The following is a 17,782-nucleotide window of genomic DNA, read 5'->3' as shown; positions in this document are numbered from 1 at the left end:
TATGGAACGCCCAATAAAGTCTAGCCAACCTCTTGCAATTGGTTTGAGGTCTCCCCTCTTGAGTTGGTTTGGGACACCCTTTGAATTGGTTATCCACTTAGTTCCAAGGAGGCATATGTCCTCTAGAACTTGATCCAACCCTTTATCTGCTCTCACCATCCTCCTATTAAAGGATTCAGGATCATCTTGCAGTTGAGGTAGTTTGAAGATTTCTCTTATTTTGTCCAGATGGAAGTACATAACTTTCCCTCTGACCATGGTTCTGTAGGTATGGTAAGCAGTTCCAGTCATTCTCTGCTTATCTGTTAGCCACAGATTAGAGTAGAATTCCTGAACCATGTTCCTTCCAACCTTTATTTCAGGATTGGTCAGAACTTCCCATCCTCTGTTTCGAATTTGCTCTTGGATCCCCGGATATTCATCTTCTTTCAGATCAAATTTAACTTCCGGGATCACTGACCTCAGACCCATTATTTTGTGATAATGGTCTTCATGTTCTTTGGTTAAGAACTTTTCTTGATTCCAAAGATTCTTTGGATTATTCTCTTTCTTTCCTCTTAAATTGGTTTGTTTTCCCTTAGGAGCCATGATCTTGATGAATCTTGGCTTAGTGATCACGGAAAAGCACACCAAACTTAGAGGTTTGCTTGTCCTCAAGCAAAAGAAAGGAAAGAAGAGAGAGAGAGGAAGAGGAAATTCGAATGGTGTGGTGGGAAGAGGGAGCCAAACGTGTATTTATAAGATGGGGAGGGGAGTTTTCGAAAAAAAGAAATTTGAAAAGAGATTTGAGAAGATATGGAAAGAAATTGAGAGAAAGGTGAGTTTTTTGAACAAAATTTGGGAATGTTTTGAAAGATTTGAAGAATGATTTTAGATATTTGAAAATTTGAAAGTGAATGATGAGAGATTGAAATGTATTTTTGTAGAAAAATATGGGTGAGAAAAGGAAAGTTTGAAAAAATCTGATTTGAAAACAAAATTGTGGTCCCCCCCACCTTACTGGCGTTAAACGCCCAGAATGGCACCCATTCTGGCGTTTAACGCCCATTGGATGCCCCTTTTGGGCGTTTAACGCCCAGCCAGGTGCCCTGGCTGGCGTTAAACGCCAGAAATCCTTTATCACTGGGCATTTTTCTGAACGCCCAGGATGCTGCACACCTGGCGTTAAACGCCCAGAATGATGCCCATTCTGGCGTTTAACGCCCAAAATGGCACCAATCCTGGCGTTTAACACCCAAAATGCCCCTTACTGGCGTTTTTTTCGCCAGTAAGCTCTTTTTCTCTGCTTTTTGAGCTGAATCCTTCTGTAACTCTGTGAATTCCTTCATTTTTTATACTTGCCTCTGTAAAAACAAAACGTATAACCTCCTAATGACTGGGTTGCCTCCCAGCAAGCGCTTCTTTACTGTCTTTAGCTGGACCTTCACTGAGAATCATTCAAGTCTCAGTTTTGAGCATTCCTGCTCAAAATTGCCTTCAAGATAGTGCTTGATTCTCTGTCCATTAACAATGAACTTTTTGTCAGAATCAATATCCTGAAGCTCAACATATCCATATGGTGATACTCCTATAATCACATACGGACCCCTCCACCGGGATTTAAGTTTTCCTGGAAACAGTCTGAGCCTAGAGTTGAAGAGCAGGACTTTTTGTCCTGGCTCAAAGACTCTGGTTGACAACTTCTTGTCATGCCATTTCTTTGCCTTTTCCTTATAAATTTTTGCATTTTCAAAGGCATTGAGTCTGAACTCCTCTAGCTCATTTAGGTGGAGCAGTCTTTTTTCACCAGCTAACTGTACATCCATGTTTAGGAATCTGGTTGCCCAGTAGGCTTTATGTTCCAGTTCCACGGGAAGATGACAGGCCTTCCCATACACCAGTTGGTATGGAGAGGTTCCTATAGGAGTCTTGAATGCTGTTCTGTATGCCCACAGAGCATCATCCAAGCTCTTTGCCCAATCCTTTCTTCGGGCCATCACAGTCCGTTCCAGGATTCTTTTTAGTTCTCTATTAGAGACTTCAGCTTGCCCATTTGTCTGTGGATGATACGGAGTTGCCACTTTGTGGCTAATTCCATATCTAACCATAGCAGAGTATAGCTGTCTATTGCAGAAATGAGTCCCTCCGTCACTGATTAGTACTCTGGGAACACCAAATCTGCTGAAGATGTGTTTCTGGAGGAATTTCAGCACGGTCTTGGTATCATTAGTGGGTGTAGCAATTGCTTCTACCCACTTAGATACATAGTCCACTGCCACCAGAATGTAAGTGTTTGAGTATGATGGTGGGAATGGCCCCATGAAGTCAATTCCCCATACATCAAACAATTCTATCTCTAATATCCCTTGTTGAGGCATGGCATATCCATGAGGCAAGTTACCAGCTCTTTGGCAACTATCACAGTTACGCACAAACTCTCGGGAATCTTTATAGAGAGTAGGCCAGTAGAAGCCACATTGGAGGACTTTAGTGGCTATTCGCTCACTTCCAAAATGTCCTCCATACTGTGATCCATGGCAATGCCATAGGATCCTTTGTGCTTCTTCTCTGGGTACACATCTGCGGATCACTCCGTCAGCACATCTCTTAAAGAGATATGGTTCATCCCAGAGGTAGTACTTGGCATCTGAAATTAACTTCTTTCTTTGCACGTTGCTGTACTCCTTTGGTATGAACCTCACAGCTTTATAATTTGCAATATCTGTAAACCATGGAGCTTCCTGAATGGCAAAGAGTTGCTCATCTGGGAAAGTCTCAGAGATCTCAGTAGAAGGGAGGGACACCCCAGCTACTGGTTCTATTCGGGACAGATGATCAGCTACTTGGTTCTCTGTCCCTTTTCTGTCTCTTATTTCTATATCAAACTCTTGCAGAAGCAACACCCATCTTATAAGCCTGGGTTTTGAATCCTGCTTTGTGAGTAAGTATTTAAGAGCAGCATGGTCAGTGTACACAACCACTTTGGATCCCACTAGATAAGATCTAAACTTGTCAATGGCATAGACCACTGCAAGTAACTCTTTTTCTGTGGTTGTGTAATTCTTCTGTGCGTCATTTAGAACACGGCTGGCATAATAAATGACGTGCAGAAGCTTGTTATGCCTCTGTCCCAACACTGCACCAATGGCATGGTCACTGGCATCACACATTAATTCAAATGGCAATGTCCAATCTGGTGCAGAGATGACTGGTGCTGTGACCAGCTTAGCTTTCAGGGTCTCAAATGCCTGCAGACACTGTGTGTCAAACACAAATGGTGTGTCAGCAGCTAGCAGGTTACTCAAGGGTTTTGCAATTTTCGAAAAATCCTTTATGAACCTTCTGTAGAATCCTGCATGCCCTAGAAAGCTTCTGATTCCCTTAACATTGGCAGGTGGTGGTAATTTTTCAATTACCTCTACCTTTGCCTTATCCACCTCTATTCCCTTGCTTGAAATTTTGTGCCCAAGGACAATTCCTTCAGTCACCATAAAGTGACATTTCTCCCAGTTTAAAACCAGGTTAGTCTCTTGGCATCTTTTCAAGACAAGTGCTAGGTGATTAAGACAGGAGCTGAATGAGTCTCCATATACTGAGAAGTCATCCATGAAGACTTCCAGGAATTTCTCTACCATATCTGAGAAGATAGAGAGCATGCACCTCTGAAAGGTTGCAGGTGCATTGCACAGACCAAAAGGCATCCTTCTGTAGGCAAACACGCCAGAAGGGCAAGTAAATGCTGTTTTCTCTTGGTCCTGAGGGTCTACTGCAATTTGGTTGTAGCCTGAATAGCCATCCAAAAAGCAGTAATAATCATGACCAGCTAGTCTTTCTAGCATTTGGTCTATGAATGGTAAAGGAAAATGATCCTTTCTGGTGGCTGTATTGAGCCTTCTGTAGTCAATACACATACGCCACCCTGTGACTGTTCTTGTAGGAACCAGTTCATTTTTTTCATTATGAACCACTGTCATGCCTACCTTTTTGGGGACAACTTGGAAAGGGCTCACCCGGGGGCTATCAGAAATAGGATAAATAATCCCAGCCTCTAGTAATTTAGTGACCTCTTTCTGCACCACCTCCTTCATGGCTGGATTTAGCCTCCTTTGTGGTTGGACCACTGGTTTGGCATTATCCTCCAACAGGATCTTGTGCATGCATCTAGCTGGGCTAATGCCCTTAAGATCACTTATGGACCACCCAAGAGCTGTCTTGTGTGTCCTTAGCACTTGAATCAGTGCTTCCTCTTCCTGTGGATTTAAAGCAGAGCTTATAATCACTGGAAAAGTTTCACCCCCTCCCAGAAATGCATACTTCAGGGATGGTGGTAGTGGTTTGAGTTCAGGTTTGGGAGGCTTATCCTCCTCCTGAGGAATTTTCGAAAATTCCCTTGCTTCCTCTGGTTCTTCTTGATCAGGTTGAGCATCTTTGAAGATGTCCTCAAGCTCTGATTCTAGGCTTTCAGCCATATTGATCTCTTCTACCAGAGAGTCAATAATGTCAGTGCCCATGCAGTCATTTGGTGTGTCTGGATGCTGCATAGCTTTCACAGCATTTAACTTGAACTCATCCTCATTGACTCTCAGGGTTACTTCCCCTTTTTGTACATCAATGAGAGTTCGTCCAGTTGCTAGGAAAGGTCTTCCTAGAATGAGAGTTGCACTTTTGTGCTCCTCCATTTCCAGCACCACAAAGTCAGTTGGAAAGGCGAATGGCCCAACCTTGACAATCATATCCTCTATTATGCCTGATGGGTGTTTAATGGAGCCATCAGCAAGTTGGAGGCATATCCGGGTTGGTTTGATTTCTCCAGTCAACCCAAGCTTTCTGATAGTGGATGCAGGTATTAGATTGATGCTTGCTCCAAGATCACATAGGGCTGTCTTGGTGCAAGCACCTTCTAATGTGCATGGTATCATAAAGCTTCCTGGATCTTGAAGCTTTTCTGGTAAGCTCTTTAATATGACTGCACTGCATTCTTCAGTGAGAAAAACTTTTTCAGTTTCTCTCCAATCCTTCTTATGGCTTAAGATCTCTTTCATGAACTTAGCATAAGAAGGTATTTGCTCAAGTGCCTCTGCAAACGGAATCTTTATTTCAAGAGTCCTTAGATAGTCTGCAAAGCGGGCAAATTGCTTATCCTGTTCCGCTTGGCGGAGTTTCTGAGGATAAGGCATCTTGGCTTTATATTCTTCAACCTTAGATGCTGCAGGTTTATTCCTTACAGAAGTGGTTGAAGAAGCCTTGTTAGAGGGATTACTGTCAGCACTCTCAGGTGTCTGATCTTCCCTTGGCGTTTGAACGCCAGGATTGGGTGGAAAATGGGCGTTTAACGCCAACTTTTCCCCCTTTTCTGGCGTTTGAACGCCAGAACTGGGCAAGGAATGGGCGTTTAACGCCAGCTTTCCTTCCCTTTCTGGCGTTTGAACGCCAATAACATTCCTCTCTGGGCTCTTACTGTCCTCAGAGGGATTTTGAACAGTGGTTTGGTTATCCTCTGTCAATTGTTCCTTGTTTGGCTTTCTGCTCTTTTGAGCAGAGGTATTCAGTGTCTTCCCACTCCTCAGTTGAACTGCTTGACATTCCTCTGTTATCTGTTTAGATATTTGCTGTTTTGCTTGATTCAACTGCAGTTCTATGCTTTTGTTAGCAACTTTAGTTTCATGAAGCATCTCTTTAAAGTCTGCTAACTGTTCTGTCATCAGGAGCAATTGTCGATTAAGCTCAATTATCTGTTCTTGAGGATTAGGGTTAGTGACTACTATCATGACTTCCTCTTTTGGAGAGAACTCATTGCTAGAGTACAAATATTGGTTTCTAGCAACAGTGTCTATAAGCTCTTGAGCTTCTTCAATTGTCTTCCTCATGTGTATAGATCCACCAGCTGAGTGGTCTAAAGACATCTGAGCTTTTTCTGTAAGCCCATAGTAGAAAATGTCTAACTGTACCCACTCTGAAAACATTTCAGAGGGACATTTCCTTAGCATACCTCTATACCTCTCCCAGGCATTATAAAGGGATTCATTATCCTCTTGTTTAAAGCCCTGGATGTCCAGCCTTAGCTGTGTCATCCTCTTTGGAGGGTAAAAATGATTCAGGAATTTGTCTGACAACTGTTTCCATGTCTTTATGCTTGCTGTAGGTTGGTTATTTAACCACCTTTTAGCTTGATCTTTTACAGCAAATGGAAACAGTAATAGTCTGTAGACATCCTGATCCACCTCTTTATCATGTACTGTGTCAGCAATTTGTAAGAACTGTGCCAGAAACTCAGTAGGTTCTTCCTGTGGAAGACCGGAATACTGGCAATTTTGCTGCACTATGATAATGAGTTGAGGATTTAGCTCAAAGCTGCTTGCTTTGATGGGAGGTGTACATATGCTACTCCCATATGCAGCTGTAATGGGGTTAGCATATGACCCCAGAGTCCTTTTGGACTGATCAATTCCACTTAGGTCCATGATGGATAAAATATTTTTTTTTTTGAGTTAACGAAAAAAAATAAATTAAAATAAAAGAAAATTAAAATAAAAATTCGAAAATCAAAAAGAAAATAAGATCAAAGCAAATTGAGAACGGAATCAATTAGTTAATGAAAAAGATTTTGAATATAGCAATTAAAAAGATATGATTGAAAAATTTTTATGAAAAAGATTTGATTTTTGAAAAGAGGAAAGAAAGAAAAAAAAAACACAAAAGGACACCAAACTTAAAATTTTTAGAAAATCAAACACTAATTTTTTCGAAAATTTTTAAGGGAAAAACACAAAGAGGACACCAAACTTAGAATTTTTATGAATCAAAAAGGGACTAAGAACATGCAAAAATCGAAAATTAAAAGAAAAGCAAAAGCATGCAATTGACACCAAACTTAAAATATGAACTAGACTCAACTAAAAGACTCTAAACCAACAAAAACAAAACAGTCCTAATCTAAGCAACAAGATAAGCCGTCAGTTGTCCAAACTCGAACAATCCCCGGCAACGGCGCCAAAAACTTGGTGCACGAAATTGCAATCACACTTTTGCAACTCCGCACAACTAACCAGCAAGTGCACTGGGTCGTCAAAGTAATACCTTGCGTGAGCAAGGGTCGATCCCACGGAGATTGTCGGCTTGAAGCAAGCTATGGTTATCTTTTAAATCTTAGTTAGGATATCAGAAATTATCAGGATTGATTGTGAAATGCAAAAGAACATGAAATGGTTACTTGTTTTGCAGTAATGGGGAATAGGTTGAGGTTTTGGAGATGCTCCATCTTCTGAATCTCTGCTTTCCTACTGTCTCCTTCATCAAACACGCAAGGCTCCTTCCATGGCAAGCTGTATGTAGGGTTTCACCGTTGTTAATGGCTACCTCCCATCCTCTCAGTGAAAATGTTCCTATGCTCTGTCACAGCATGGCTAATCATCTGTCGGTTCTCGGTCAGGCCGGAATAGAATCCAGTGATTCTTTTGCGTCTGTCACTAACGCCCCGCCTGCTAGGAGTTTGAAGCACGTCACAGTCATTCAATCATTGAATCCTACTCAGAATTCCACAGACAAGGTTTAGGCCTTCCGGATTCTCTTGAATGCCGCCATCAGTTCTAGCTTATACCACGAAGATTCCGGTTAAAGAATCCAAGAGATATCTACTTAATCTAAGGTAGAACGGAGGTGGTTGTCAGGCACACGTTCATAGTTGAGAATGATGATGACTGTCACGGATCATCACATTCATCCGGGTTAAGAACAAGTAGTATCTTAGAATGGAGGCAAGCATGATTGAATGAGAAACAGTAGTAATTGCATTAATCCATCAAGACACAGCAGAGCTCCTCACCCCCAACCATGGGGTTTAGAGACTCATGCCATGGAAGATACACAAAGAAAACGTGTAAAGTGTCATGAGGTACTGATACAATGTCAAACGATCCTATTAATAGTAAACTAGTAACATAGGGTATACAGAAATGAGTAAATAACGTAAAAATCCACTTCTGGGTCCACGTGGTGTGTGCTTGGGCTGAGCATTGAAGCTTTTATGTGTAGAGACGTTTTCTGGAGTTAAACGCCAGTTCTCATGCCAGTTTGGGCGTTTAACTCCAAGTTTTATGCCAGTTCCAGCGTTAAACGCTGGAATTTCTGAGGCTGATTTGCCACGCCGGCTTGGGCCATCAAATATTGGGCAAAGTATGGACTATCATATATTGCTGGAAAGCCCAGGATGTCTACTTTCCAACGCCGTTGAGAGCGCGCCAATTGGGCTTCTGTAGCTCCAGAAAATCCACTTCGAGTGCAGGGAGGTCAGAATCCAACAGCATCTGCAGTCCTTTCCAGTCTCTGAATCAGATTTTTGCTCAGGACCCTCAATTTCAGCCAGAAAATACCTGAAATCACAGAAAAACACACAAACTCATAGTAAAGTCCAGAAAAGTGAATTTTAACTAAAAACTACTAAAAATATACTAAAAACTAACTAGATTATACTAAAAACACACTAAAAACAATGCCAAAAAGCGTATAAATTATCCGTTCATCAGTCGTCTTCTCAAGGAATTGCAGGGAGGTGTGTTTATTATTGGTTATGGAAAACAATATTTTTGGGTTTTTGAAATGAGGAGCAAGAAGTTTGAATAACAATAAAAATAAATTAATAATAATAAAATCTCTTGGCAAGGTTTTAGAACTGGAATTCCTATCCTAGTTATCCTTATCAGGTGTGATGAGAATTGGGTTTCAACCCCACTTGGTCAGCCTTTACTAAACAAAGGAAGGTCAAGTGGACTAATTAGCTTGATCCTCAAGTCCTAGTCAATCCCTATGGAAGGACTAGCTTTAGAGTGATCCAAATCAATCAGTAATTCCAATTTCAATCAACAGGTGAGTTTGATATCTCAAGTGTTACCAATTACTTAACCAAAGCCAAAAGGGAAAATAAATCTAATTTAAATTGAAAGTATCATAAATAGAATAAAACAATCACGAATCTGAAATACCTCAAATTGTATTAAATAGAAAATCAACCTAAACATAAAGAGTTCATAAACTAAATTGAGAAAATAAATAAAAGGAACATTGAACCTGTGATTGAAGAAGATGAAATCCTAATTCCTTTAAGAGGACTCCTAATCCTAAATCCTAAGAGAGAGGAGAGAACCTCTCTCGGTAAAAACTACATCTAAACCTAAAATTGTGTGTATGATCTGATATGTTGAGTCTCTGCATGTTCCCTGACTTTAATCTGTGTTTCTGGGCCGAAATCTGGGTCAAAACGCGGCCCAAAATCGTCTTCAGCGTATTCTGTAATTTCTGTAGATCGCATATGTCATGCGTACGCGTCGGTCACACGTACGCGTCATTTGACGATTTTCCTCTCCACGCGTGTGCGTCAGGCATGCGCTCGCGTCAGGCACGCGCTCGCGTCATTTGTGCGAACTCCAATCCACGTGACGCGTCAAGCACGCGAACATGTCACTGCGATTTTCTCCAATTCGCACGGTCGCGTGAGCCATGCGTCCGCGTCGATGTTCACTGGTCATCTCCTTAGTTTCTTGTGTTCCTTCCATTTTTGCAAGCTTTCTCTCTATTCTCTAAGTCATTCCTGCCCTAAGAAGCCTAAAACACTTAACACACGGATCACGGCATCGAATGGTATAAAGGTGAATTAAAATATGTAATTAAAAGATCTCTAGAAAGTAAGTTTTCAACCATAGAACTAAACTAGGAAGGAATTGTAAAATCATGCAAATCATATGAATAAGTGGGCAGGAATTTGATAAAAACCACTCAATTAAACATAATATAAACCATAAAATAGTGTTTTATCATAAACGCTAGCTTTTCTTCCCTTTTTGGCGTTTAACGCTAGCTTAGTGCCCTTTTCTGGCGTTAAACGCCCAGAATGGTGCCCTTTTCTGGCGTTAAACGCCCAGAATGGTGCCAGACTGGGCGTTTAACGTCCATTCTGCTACCCTTACTGGCATTTAAACGTCAGTAAGCTCCTCCTCCAGGGTGTGCTATTTTCAATGCTGTTTTTGAATTTGCTTTGATTTTTACAGTTGTTTTTGTGACTCCACATGATCATCAACCTAAAGAAAACATAAAATAACAATGGAAAATAGAAATTTAACATAGATAAATAAAAATTGGGTTGTCTCCCAATAAGCACTTCTTTAATGTCAATAGCTTGACAGTGAGCTCTCATGGAGCCTCACAGATACTCAGAGCATGATAATGGCCTCCCAACACCAAACTTAGAGTTTGAATGTGAGGGTTTGGTTTGACTCTGAATTGAGAGAAGCTTTTCATGCTTCTTCTCCATGTGTACAGAAGGAGATCCTTGAGCCTTAAACACAAGGTAGTCCTCATTCACTTAAAGGACCAATTCTCCTCTGTCAACATCAACCACAGCTTTTGCTATGGCTAGGAAGGGTCTGCCATAGATGATGGATTCATCCTTATTCTTTCCAGTGTCCAGGATTATAAATTCAGCAGGGATGTAAAGGCCTTCAACCTTTATCAAGACATCCTCTACAAGTCCATAAGCCTGTTTTCTTGAATTGTCTGCCATCTCTAGTGAGATTCTTGCAGCTTGTACCTCAAAGATCCCTAGTTTTTCCATTACAGAGAGTGGCATGAGGTTTACACTTGACCCCAGGTCACACAGAGCCTTCTCAAAGGTCATGGTGCCAATGGTGCAAGGTATTAAGAACCTTCCGGGATCCAGTTTCTTTTGAGGTATCTTCAGCTGAGCCAAGGTGTTTAGTTTATTAATGAGCAATGGAGGTTCATCCTTCTAAGTCTCATTATCAAATAATTTGGCATTCAACTTCATGATTGCTCCAAGGTACTTAGCAACTTTCTCTTCAGTAATATCTTCATCCTCTTCATAGGAAGAACACTCATCAGAGCTCATGAATGGCAGAAGTAGGTTCAATGGAATCTCTATGGTCTCTGTATGAGCCTCAGATTCCCTTGGTTCCTCAAATGGGAACTTCTTTTCATTCAGAGGACATCCCATGAGGTTTTTCTCACTGGGAATCACATCCTCCTTACTCTCTCCAGGTTCGGCCATGTTGGTCATGGTTATGGCCTTGCACTCTCTCTTGGGATTTTCTTCTGTATTGCTTGGGAGAGTGCTAGGAGGAGTTTTAGTAACCTTTTTACTCAGCTGACCCACTTGTGCCTCCAAATTTCTAATGGAGGATCTTGTTTCATTCATGAAACTTAGTGTGGTCTTAGATCGATCAAAGACTATGGTTGCCAAGCCAGAATGATTCTGCTCAGAGTTCTCTGTCTATTGCTGAGAAGATGATGGGAAAGGTTTGCTATTGCCAAACCTGTTTCTCCCACCATTATTGTTATTGAAGCCTTGTTGAGGCTTCTGTTGATCCTTCCATGAGAAATTTGGGTGATTCCTCCATAAAGAATTGTAGGTGTTTCCATAGGGTTCTCTCATATAATTCACCACTTTCATTGCAGGATTCTCTGGGTCATAAGCTTTTCCTTCAGAGCAGGCTTCTTTAGCACTACCAGATGCAGCTTGTAATCTAGCCAGATTTTGAGAAATTACATTGACTTGTTGAGTCAATATTTTGTTCTGAGTTGTCCCATTGCTCACAGGATTTCTTTCAGAAGTGTACATGAACTGGTTATTTGCAACCATTTCAATGAGTTCCTGGGCTTCTGCAAGCGTTTTCTTTAGATGAATAGATTCGCCTGCAGAATGGTCCAATGACATCTTGGATAACTCTGACAGACCATCATAGAAGATTCCTATGATACTCCATTCTGAAAGTATGTCAGAGGGACACCTTCTGATCAATTACTTGTATCTTTCCCAAGCTTTATAGAGGGATTCACCTTCCTTTTGTTTGAATGTTTGAACTTCCAATCTAAGCTTACTCATCTTTTGAGGTGGAAAGAATTTAGCTAAGAAGGCATTGACCAGCTTTTCCCAAGAGTTCAGGCTGTCTCTAGGTTGTGAGTTCAACCATATACTAGCTCTGTCTCTTACAGCAAAAGGGAAAAGCATAAGTCTGTAGACCTAGGGATCAACTCCAATGGTCTTAACAGTGTCACATATTTGCAAAAAATTAGCCAAGAACTGATGAGGATCTTCCAATAGAAGTCCATGAAACTTGCAATTCTGTTGCATCAGAGAAACTAATTGAGGCTTAAGCTCAAAGTTGTTTGCTCCAATGGCAGGAATAGAGATGCTTCTCCCATAGAAATCGGGAGTTAGTGCAGTAAAGTCACTAAACACCTTCCTTGCATTATTAGCATTGTTGTTATTTTCGGCTGCCATGTCTTTTTCTTTTTCGAAAATTTCTATCAGGTCCTCTCCAAAGAGTTGTGCTTTAGCTTCTCTTAGCTTCCTCTTCAAAGTCCTTTCAGGTTCAGGATCAGCTTCAACAAGAATGCCTTTATCTTTGTTCCTACTCATATGAAAGAGAAGAAAACAAAGAAAGTATGGAATTCTCTATGTCATGGTATAGAGATTCCTTGATGTGTCAGAGAAAAAGAAGAATAGAAGGATGAGGTAGATAAAGAAGAATTCGAACTTATAGAGAGAGAGAGGGGGGTCCGAATTATCAAAGGAGGATAAGTGTAGTGATTAAATAGAAAGAGATGGGAGAGAGAGAATTTTCGAAAATTTTTAAATAAAATAAAATTAGAGCTTAATTAGAGCTTAAAATAATTAGTTAATTAAAAAGAATTTTAAAAAAGTTGTTAGTGGTTTTCAAAAATTGGAGAGAGAAAAGTAGTTAAGTGGTTTTGAAAAAGATAAGAAATAGTAAGTTTTGAAAAGATAAGAAGTTAGAAAAAGAATTTGAAATTAAAATTAAAAAAGATGTGATTTAAAAAAAGATATGATTAAAAAATAATTTTAAAAAAAGATTTGGTTTTTAAAATTGATGACTTGACTAACAAGAAATTAAAAGATATAATTCTAAAATTCAAATATTGAACCTTTCTTAACAAGAAAGTAACAAACTTGAAATTTTTTGAATCACAACATTAATTGTTAGCAAGGATTTTCGAAAATATTAAAAGAAAAATGAAAATTTTTTTTGAAAAAGATATGATTGATAAGAGAGGATATGAAAAAGATAAGATTTTGAAAAATTAGTTTTAAAACTTGAAAAATTGAAAAAGATTTGAATTGAAAACAAAATTACCTCCCTGGTGTTATCCTGGCGTTAAACGCCCAGAATGGTATCCATTCTGGTGTTTAACATCCACTTGGCTACCTCCTTGGGCGTTAAACGCCCAGCAGGTACCCTGGCTGGTGTTTAAACGCCAGAAATCCTTCCTTACTGGGCGTTTTGAACGCCTAGCTTTTTCTCTGTGATTCCTCTACTGTATGTTCTGAATCTTCAATTCTCTGTATTATTGACTTGAAAAGACATAATTTTGAAATTTTTTTGAATTTTTAATGATGAGAGAGAAAAACAACAGAATGAAATTAAACATGAAAAACTAAGATCAAAACAAGGAATACATGCAAGAACACTTTGAATGTCAAGATAAACACCAAGAACATATTTTTTGAAAATTTTTAAGAAAAGAAAGACATGCAAGACACCAAACTTAGAAATTTTCATACTAGAGACACTAACAATTTGAGAATGCACATGAAAAACAACACAAGACACAAAACAAGAGAATTTAAAGATCAGACAAAGAAAATCATCAAGAACAACTTGAAGATCAATGACGAACACAATGCATGAGTTTTCGAAAAATGCAGGAAAAATAAAAAAAACATGCAATTGACACCAAACTTAAAATTTGACATTAGACTCAAACAATAAACACAACATATTTTTTTGTTTTATGATTTTATACTTTTTTGTATTTTTTTTCGAAAATTATTTTGAACAAGAAAATAAGAAACTCAAAATTTTTAATAAGAATTCCAGGAATCATGCAATGTTAGTCTAAAGATTCAGTCTAAAAGGATTAGACATGGTTAATCAAGCTTCAACAGGACATTACATACAACAGCAAAATTGATGGGAATCAACTAGCTCCTGTGATGATAAAAGCATCATCTGAAACTCTAGAATTCATTCTTAAAAATTCTGAAGAACAAAATAAAAAGAAAAAAAACCTAATCTAAGCAACAAGATGAACCATCAGTTGTCCAAACTCGAATAATCCTTGGCAACGGTGCCAAAAACTTGGTACATGAAATCGTGAGTTCACACTTCTCTCACAACTCCGTGCAGCTAACCAGCAAGTGCACTAGGTCGTTGGTGCACGAAATTGTGATCAATACTTTTCACAACTCAAATAATCTCCGGTAATGAAACCAAAAACTTGGTGTTCACTACCATGGCATAAACACAACTTCGCACAACTAACCAGCAAGTGTACTGGGTCGTCCAAGTAATAAACCTTACGTGAGTAAGGGTCGATCCCACAGAGATTGTTGGTATGAAGCAAGCTATGGTCACCTTGTAAATCTTAGTCAGGCAAACTCAAATGGGTATGGTGATATGCGAATAAAACATAAAGGTAAAGATAGAGATACTTATGTAATTCATTGGTAGGAACTTCAGATAAGCGTATGAAGATGCCTTCCCTTCCGTCTCTCTACTTTCCTACTGTCTTCATCCAATCCTTCTTACTGCCTCAGATTCCCATGGTTCCTCATTGGGGAACTCATTGGAGGCCAGTGGACGTCCATTGAGGTCTTCCTCAGTGGCGTTCACTGCCTCTCCTTCCTCCCAAAATTCGGCCATGTTGATGGCCTTGCACTCTCCTTTTGGATTTTCTTCTGTATTGCTTGGGAGAGTACTAGGAGGGAGTTCAGTAATTTTCTTGCTCAGCTGACCCACTTGTGCCTCCAAGTTTCTAATGAAGGACCTTGTTTCAGTCATGAAACTTTGAGTGGTTTTGATTAGATCAGAGACCATGGTTGCTAAGTCAGAGGTATTCTGCTTAGAACTTTCTGTCTGTTGCTGAGAAGATGATGGAAAAGGCTTGCTATTGCTAAACCTGTTTCTTCCACCATTATTATTGTTGAAACCTTGTTGAGGTCTCTGTTGATCCTTCCATGAGAAATTTGGGTGATTTCTCCATGAAGGATTATAGGTGTTCCCATAGGATTCTCCCATGTAGTTCACCTCTTCCATTGAAGGGTTCTCAGGATCATAGGCTTCTTCCTCAGATGAAGCCTCCTTAGTACTGCTTGGTGCATTTTGCATTCCAGACAGACTTTGAGAAATCATATTGACTTGTTGGGTCAATATTTTGTTCTGAGCCAATATGGCATTCAGAGTGTCAATCTCAAGAACTCCTTTCTTCTGACTAGTCCCATTGTTCACAGGATTCCTTTCAGAAGTGTACATGAATTGGTTATTTGCAACCATTTCAATCAGTTCTTGAGCTTCAGTAGGCGTCTTCTTCAGATGAAGAGATCCTCCTGCAGAGCTATCCAAAGACATCTTGGATAGTTCAGAGAGACCATCATAGAAAATACCTACGATGCTCCATTCAGAAAGCATATCAGAAGGACACTTTCTGATTAATTGTTTGTATCTTTCCCAAGCTTCATAGAGGGATTCTCCTTCCTTCTGTCTGAAGGTTTGGACTTCCACTCTAAGCTTACTCAATTTTTGAGGTGGAAAGAACTTTGCCAAGAAGGCATTGACTAGCTTTTCCCAAGAGTCCAGGCTTTCTTTAGGTTGTGAGTCCAACCATGTCCTAGCTCTGTCTCTTACAGCAAAAGGGAATAGCATAAGTCTGTAGACCTCAGGGTCAACCCCATTAGTCTTGACTGTGTCACAGATTTGCAAGAATTCAGCTAAAAACTGATGAGGATCTTCCAATGGAAGTCCATGGAACTTGCAATTCTGTTGCATTAGAGAAACTAATTGAGGCTTAAGCTCAAAGTTGTTTGCTCCAATGGCAGGGATAGAGATGCTTCTCCCATAGAAGTCGGGAGTAGGTGCAGTAAAGTCACCCAGCACCTTCCTTGCATTGTTGGCATTGTTGTTGTTTTCGGCTGCCATGAGCTCTTCTTCCTTGAAGAATTCGGTTAGGTCCTCTATAGAGAATTGTACCTTAGCTTCTCTTAGCTTTCTCTTCAAGGTCCTTTCAGGTTCAGGGTCAGCCTCAACAAGAATGCTTTTGTCTCTGCTCCTGCTCATAAGAAAGAGAAGAGAACAAGAAATGTGGAATTCTCTATGTCACAGTATAGAGATTCCTTGAGGTGTCAGAGGAAAAGAAAAATGGAAGGCAGAAGTAGAAAATTCGAACTTATCAAAGAAGATGAAGTTCGAATTTTGCATTAAGGAATAGTGTTAGTCCATAAATAGAAGGATGTGAAAAGAGAGGAAGTGGTTTTCGAAAATTAAGTAAGAAATTTTGAAAACATTTTGAAAAACACTAATTAATTTTCGAAAACCAAGAGTGGGAAAGAATTAAAGTGATTTTTGAAAAAGATTTTGAAATTAGAAATCAAAAAGATTTGATTGAAAACAATTTTGAAAAAGATGTGGTTAAGAAGATATGATTGATTTTAAAAAGATGTGATTGAGAAGATATGATTTGAAAAACATTTTAAAAAGATTTGATTTTGAAAATTAATAACTTGCCTAACAAGAAAAGATATGATTCAAACATTAAACCTTTCTCAACAGAAAAGGTAACATACTTGATATGTTGAATCAAATCATTAATTGATAGCAAGTATCTTTGAAAAAGGAAAGAAATTGATTTTGAAAACATATGATTAAAAAGATATGATTTGAAAAAGATTTGATTTTGAAAAACTTTGAAAACCTGAAAAAAAAATTGCATTGAAAAACAGAATCTTCCCTCTTGTGCCATCCTGGCGTTAAACGCCTAGAATGGTGCACATTCTGGCGTTTAACGCCCAAAACACTACCTTTTTGGGCGTTAAACGCCCAACCAGGTACCCTGGCTGGCGTTTAAACGCCAGTCTGTCCTTCTTCACTGGGCGTTTTGAACGCCCAGCTTTTTCTGTGCAGTTCCTCTGCTGTATGTTCTGAATCTTCAATTCTCTGTATTATTGACTTGAGAAGACACAAATAAAATAAAAAAAAATATTTTTGGATTTTTAATAATCAAAATGCAACAAGAATCAAATAACAATGCATGCAAGACACTAAACTTAGCAGTTTGTATACTGCTGACACTATATGAGACACATAAACACTCAAGTCAAAAGAATTCAAAGATCAGAGTAAGTAATCATCAAGAATTACTTGAAGATCCTTAAGACACATGAATTAATACATGCAATTGACACCAAACTTAAAATGAGACACTAAACTCAAACAAGAAATATTTTTGGATTTTATGATTTTGTAAATTTTTTTGTGTTTTTCGAAAATTAAGTGAAAAAAAAGTATCAAAATTCTTAATGAGAATTCCAGGAATCAGTGCAATGCTAGTCTAAGACTCCAGTCCAGGAATTAGACATGGCTTCACAGCCAGCCAAGCTTTCAAAGAAAGCTTCGGTCCAAAACACTAGACATGGCCAATGGCCAGCCAAGCCTTAGCAGATCACTGCTCCAAAAGCAAGATTGATAGAAATCAACAAGCTCTTGTGATGATAGGTTGAAATCTCGGTCCAATGAAATTAGACATGGCTTCACAGCCAGCCAGATTTCAACAAATCATCATGAAACTCTAGAATTCATCTTCAAGAATTTCGAAAAAAAAATACCTAATCTAAGCAACAAGATGAACCTTCAGTTGTCCAAACTCAACAATCCCCGGCAACGGCGCCAAAAACTTGGTGCACGGAATTGTGATCAATACTTTTCACAACTCAAATAATCCC

The 17,782-nt window shown here is 39.3% G+C and overlaps 1 non-coding gene across 1 annotated transcript; it reads left to right on the top strand.

Moving 5' to 3' along the window:
• Positions 1-15,470: 15,470 nt before the first annotated feature.
• On the top strand, positions 15,471-15,578 carry LOC112719285 (small nucleolar RNA R71). The gene has a single exon (XR_003161592.1). It is a non-coding gene; the product is annotated as a small nucleolar RNA R71 (small nucleolar RNA).
• Positions 15,579-17,782: the final 2,204 nt, after the last annotated feature.

The sequence above is a fragment of the Arachis hypogaea genome, chromosome 10 (genome assembly GCF_003086295.3).
Source record: "Arachis hypogaea cultivar Tifrunner chromosome 10, arahy.Tifrunner.gnm2.J5K5, whole genome shotgun sequence".
In the NCBI taxonomy this organism is placed as follows: Eukaryota; Viridiplantae; Streptophyta; class Magnoliopsida; order Fabales; family Fabaceae; genus Arachis; species Arachis hypogaea.
Note: the sequence above shows the minus strand (reverse complement) of the source record. Positions and strands in the feature narration are given on the sequence as shown.